Genomic DNA, 6,332 nt, shown 5'->3' on the forward strand with positions numbered 1-6,332 from the left:
GATGCGATGGCAGGCAAGAAGGGGAGGGGGGCAAAGAGTTGCTCTCTCCACCCTCCCTGCCATCCCCAGTGACAGTGAGATGGTCAGAGGCTGAGCAAGAGGTCTCAGTGGCGTAATATGTTGGGTAGCCGGTTGGGGATGAGGTGAGGAGCAGGCCTCGCTCAGAGAATTGTGCCCACTTCCAGGTTACCGCACTTCAGGAAATATGTGGAGGCTTTGGGGAGCCTGCTGCAAACATTCACAGGGTGGCACGGTGGTTAGCACTGCTGCCTCACAGCGCCAGGGACCCAGGTTCGATTCCCGGCCTTGGGTCACTGTCTGTGTGGAGTTTGCACATTCTCCCCGTGCCTGCATGGGTTTCCTCCGGGTGCTCCGGTTTCCTCCCACACTCCAAAGACGTGCCGGTTAGGTGGATTGGCCACGCTAAATTCTCCCTTAGTGTCAGGGGGACTAGCAGGGTGAATGCACACAGTTACGGGGATAGGGCCAGGGTGGGATAGTTGTTGGTGCAGGCTCAGTTTGGGCCGAATGGCCGCCTTCTGCTCTGTAGGGATTCTGTGATTCTATGAATGCTTCCAAGGATGGTGGTTGTGTGTAGAGGGGGGGAAGGTTGGAGGGGGGGTATGGGGGGGGGGGGTGGGGAGAGGAGGGGGGGGAGGTGGGGAGAGGAGGGGGGGTATGGGGGGGGTGGGGAGAGAAGGGGGGGAGGTTGGAGGGGGGGTATGGGGGGGGGAGGTTGGAGGGGGGTATGGGGGGGGGGGAGAGAAGGGGGGGAGGTTGGAGGGGGGTATGGGGGGGGGGAGGTTGGAGGGGGGGTATGGGGGGGGAGAGAAGGGGGGGAGGTTGGAGGGGGGTATGGGGGGGGGAGAGAAGGGGGGGAGGTTGGAGGGGGGTATGGGGGGGGAGGTTGGAGGGGGGTATGGGGGGGGAGAGAAGGGGGGGAGGTTGGAGGGGGGTATGGGGGGGGAGAGAAGGGGGGGAGGTTGGAGGGGGGGTATGGGGGGGTGGGGAGAGAAGGAGGGGGGGTATGGGGGGGTGGGGAGAGAAGGAGTGGGGGATCTGGGGGGGAGAGGTGGGGGGGTTGGAGGCGGGGTTTGGGGGAGAGGTGGAGGGATTGGGGGGAGAGGAGGGGGATTGGGGGGAGAGGAGGGGGGGTTGGGGGAGGGGAAGGCTGGAGGGGGGATTGGGGTTAAAGGGGGAGGGGTGGGGTTGGAGACGGGGGTGGTAACGGGTGCTTCAGTTACGAAGGTGGATTGGAGGAATTGCTTTTGCTCACCTGGGAGAAGGGAAGGATCGGAGGAGATTTAATAGAAATGCTGAAAATCATGAGGGGCCAGGCCAGAGAGAAAATGGCGGAAAGGCCGCGAACCACAGGTTAAAGGTGACTGGACGAAGAACTGAAAGTTCTTGAGAAGCTTTATCCCATTCACCCTCAACTCCTCAAGGGCAATTAGGAATGGGCAGTGAAGGCCGACCTTGCCAATGACAGCATCATCCCATAAGGAAATGGGGGGGTGGGGGGAATGCAGAGTTATCTTGAATGCATTTCTTGAGTGTACCATAGCGCCCCTACAGTGTAGGCAGCCATTTGGCTCCAAAAGAGCATTCTATCCAGGCTCATTTCTTCCCTCAACCCCCACCCCCCAATTCCCGTAACCCTACGCATTGACTGTGGCCACTCCACCTAACCCGCACATATTTGGATACTAAGGGACAATTTATCATGGCCAATCTACCTAAACTGCAAGGGCCTATTGAGCATAGCCAATCCACCTAAACACATCTTTGGACTGTAAGGGTCCATTTACCATGGCTAATTCATCTAAGCTGCATATCTCTGGACTGTGGGAGGAAACTGGAGCACCTGCAGGGAACCCACGCAGACATGGGGAGAACATGCAAACTCCATGCAGACGGTGACCCAAGCCGGGAATCGAACCCGTGTCCCTGGGGCTGTGAGGCAGCAATGCTAACCACTGCGTTGCCCACCATGGAGACAAGTTCCATTGTGGCTTTCACAAGACTTCTGAGGGGAAAAGAAAAAATGCATATCTATGGGGAAAGGGTGAGGGAGTGAGACCAGGTAACGTGCTCTTGCAGAGAGTTGTCACAAACATGATGGGCTGAATGGCCTCCGTTGGTGCTGTAGTTATCCTGTGCCTTTCAACTTGGATTGAGGGTATGGTGGTGTTGACCTGAGGAGAAGTGGACAAATCTTTCTCTTGTCCCCTTGAGAATTCCGCCATGCAGCAGTACACATTTCCAAATGAAACAGCTATTGAATTGTCACGCATTTTAATATATTTATTATCTTAAAAAATATTTACCCAAGCAGTGTTGCTTTAAAACAAAACTAGGTTGGCACTGGGTGGTTCCCGCGCTGTGCCAGGGCTGATACTGATTGGCTGTGACTTCATCAGAGGTTCATTGAAGACTGGTGACTGGTTCGTGCTCTCAGTAGATTTCCTTGTTGCAGATTGGCTGAATCGTCAAACGATGCTGGGTGATTGACAGGTCTGTGATGGAGGGCAAGGGATCCATAAAATAGAAACACTGCACATGTCCCAGGATGGGGAAAGGGGGTGGGGAGGAGTGGAGTGTCTGAGGACTCTGGGTCTGTACTCGATGGAGTTTAGAAGGACGAGGAGGAATCTAATTGAAAATTACAGAATACTGAAAGGCCTGGATAGAGTGGACGTGGAGAAGATGTTTCCATTAGTACGATAGACTAAGATCCGAGGGCGTAGCCTCAGAGTAAAGGGATGACCCTTTAGAACCGAGATGAGGAGGAATTTCTTCAGCCCGAGGTTGGTGAATCTGTGGAATTCATTGCCACAGAGGAGGCCGGGTCATAGAATCCTACAGTGCAGTTGGAGGCCATTCAGCCCATCGAGCCTGCACCGACAACAATTCCACCCAAGTCCTATCCCTGTAACCCCACAGCTCACCTGACACTAAGTGGCAATTTATCATGGCCAATCAACCTAACCCACTCATCTTCGGAGTTACAGATCATTGAGTGTATTTAAGACAGAGATAGATAGGTTCTTGATTGGTAAGGGGGTCAAAGGTTACAGGGAAAAGGCAGGAGAATCTTATGGTCTTATACGAGGGGGAATGGGGGGGGCAGGCGGCGAAATGGTGGGCAATTGGTGGCTGGGATTGTGGGTATGGATGGCCATTTTGCGATAGGAACTTGCTACTCTGGCCGGTTTTTGCGAAAAGGAAAACTAGCAGAGAAATCTCCTCAATGTCTCGTTTTACTTTTTTTGGTCGTTTTCTCACTCCCTACGTTCTCCACAGCTTCCCCGTGCTTGACGGAGAGTTGGGGCAAGGTCTCAACAGTGACGCGACCTGCACGATAACCTGGTGGCACTTGTTCATCCAGGGCACGACCTTGCATTAAAAACCACATCCTTTACCTGGCAACATTTCGCCTGAGTGGTTTAAATAGCACAAATGTTAATAGGATCTTACAGTAGGAACGCAGAGTTGTGGGGTTCAGGGACATTGAGGGAGTTTTGCCCCACTACTGAAGGTTATCATGCATGTTAAATACATGCTGCAGTGCTATATAGTAGCTCTTGACACAGTGGTTAGCGCTGCTGCCTCATAGCGCCAGGGACCCGGGTTCGATTCTAGCCTCGGGTCACCGTATGGAGTTTGTACATTCATAGAATCATAGAATCCCTACAGTGCAGGAGGAGGCCATTTGGCCCATTGAGTCTGCACCAATCACAATCCCACCCAGGCCCTATCCCCGTAACCCCACATATTTATCCTGCTAATACACCTGACACTAGGGTCAATTTAGCATAGCCAATCAACCTAACCTGCACATCTTTGGACTGTGGGAGGAAACCCACGCAGACACGGAGAGAATACATAGTGGCACAGTGGTTAGCACTGCTGCCTCACAGCGCCAGGGACCCGGGTTCGATTCCCGGGCTTGGGTCACTGTGCGGAGTTTGCACGTTCTTCCCATGTCTGTGTGGGTTCCCTCCGGGTGCTCCGGTTTCCTCCCACAGTCCGAAAGACGTGCTGGTTAGGTGCATTGTCCGTGGTAAATCCTCCCTCAGTGTACTGGGACAGGCACCGGAGTGTGGCGACTCGGGGATTTTCACAGTAACTTTATTGCATTGTAAATGTCAGCCTTACTTGTGACTAATAAATAAACTTTCAAAAGAATGTGCAAACTCCACATGTTCTCCCTGTGTCTGCGTGCGTTTCCTCCCACACTCCAAAAAGATGTGCAGGTTAGGTGGATTGGCCATGCTAAATTGCCCCTTAGTGTCCAAAGATGTGCAGGTTAGGCTGTGCTAAATTGCCCCTTAGTGTCCAAAGATGTGCAGGTTAGGCTGTGCTAAATTGCCCCTTAGTGTCGGGACGAGCAGGGTAAATACATGGGGTTACAGGGTTAGTGTGGAATTGTTGTCAGTGCAGTCTCAATGGGCCAAATGGCCTCCTTCTGCACTGTAGGGATTCTATGATTCTACTATGACCCGTGCTGAGGAATGGAAATTGCAAATCAAATGTGAAGATTCGATTTTCTATTTCTTTCTGAATGAGTAAAATGTTATCACAGGATCACACCTGAGGTATGGTGGACAGTTTTGGTCTCCTTACAGAAGGAAAGACATATTTACCTTCGAGGAAGGTGCAGCAAAGGTTCACCACACTAATTCCTGGGATGAGGAGAGATTTGAGGAGACTAGGACTGTATTCTCTGGAGTTAGAATCCCTACAGTGCAGAAGGAGACTATTCGGCCCATTGAATCTCCACCGTCCACCATCTCACCCAGACCCTACCCCCATGCATTTACCCAAGCTAGTCCCCCTGGCACTAAGGGGCAATTTAGCATAGTTTTCAATGCACCTAACCCGCACACCTTTGGATTGTGGGAGGAAACTGGAGCACCCAGAGGAAACCCACGCAGGCACGAGGAGAATGTGCAACCTCCACACAGACAGTGACCCAAGCCGGGAATCGAACCTGGGTCCCTGGCGCTGTGAAACAGCAGTGCTAACCACTGTGCTACCGTGTCGCCCTCGTTCAGAAGAAAGAGAGGTGATCAAATCAATGCATTGAAAATTCTTACAGGGTTCATAGAAATTATAGAATCCCTACAGTGCAGAAGGAGGCCATTTGGCCCATCGAGTCTACACCGACCACAATCCCACCCAGGCCCTATCCCCACAACCCACATAGTTACCCCGCTAATCCCTCTAACCTACACTTTCCGGGACACGAAGGGGCAATTTATCATGGCCTATCAACCTGACCCACATTAATTGAATTAAAGTTCCATCATCTGCCGTGGCGGGATTCGAACCCGGGTCCGCAGGACATCAGCTGAGTTTCTGGATTAATAGTCTAGCGATAATACCACAAGACCATCGCCTCCCCATAAATTAGATTGAGGGAGTCTTGAAGGAAGGCAGATGATGCCAACTAAGGCTGTTGTGCCAATGAGGGAACAAAATGACCCCTTGGCACTTTGGGAGAGAAGGGCAGGTTACTCGATCAATATTCCCAGCAAATATCTTCACCTGGTCTAACTGATTAATGGCTTCAGTGCTTCTTTTGTACAACCTGGCGAAGTGTCTGGGAAGGTTGCAACAAGGCTCTGAATAAATTCAAGGCTTTCCATCTTTCAACAGTCAAGGTTTCAAAAGGGGAAGACCTCTGCTTGCACTTGGAAGTCAGGAGGATCAGCACGGGTGGTACGGTGGTACAGTGGTTAGCATTGCTGCCTCACAGCGCCAGGGACCTGGGTTCGATTCTGGCCTTGGGTCACTGTCTGTGTGGAGTTTGCACGTTCTCCTCGTGTCTACGTGGGTTTCCTCCGGGTTCTCCGGTTTCTTCCCACAGTGCAAAGATGTCTAGGTTAGGTGGATCGGCCTTAGTGTCAGGGAACCAGCTAGGATAAATGCATGGGGTTAAGGGGATAGAACCTGGGTGGGATTGTGGTCAGTGCAGACCTGATGGGCCGAATGGCCTCCTTTGGCACTGTAGGATTCTATGGATTTGAGCATATGGATAGCGATGTTTTGCTGCAATTGTATAGGGTGTTGATGAGGCCACACCTAGAGAAATTGTGTGCAATTTTGGTGGTCCTTATCTGAGGAAGGATGTCCTTGCGATAGAGGAAGTACAGCGAAGGTTTACCAGGCTGATTCCTGGGATGGCAGGTCTGCCATATGAGGAGAGACTAAGTCGGTTAGGATTAGATTCACTGGAGTTTAGAAGAGCGAGAGGGGATCTCATAGAAACTTATAAAATTCTAACACAGGTTAGACAGGGTAGATTCAGAAAGAAAGTTCTTGATGGT

This window comes from Mustelus asterias, chromosome 21 (genome assembly GCF_964213995.1).
Source record: "Mustelus asterias chromosome 21, sMusAst1.hap1.1, whole genome shotgun sequence".
Classification (NCBI taxonomy): Eukaryota; Metazoa; Chordata; class Chondrichthyes; order Carcharhiniformes; family Triakidae; genus Mustelus; species Mustelus asterias.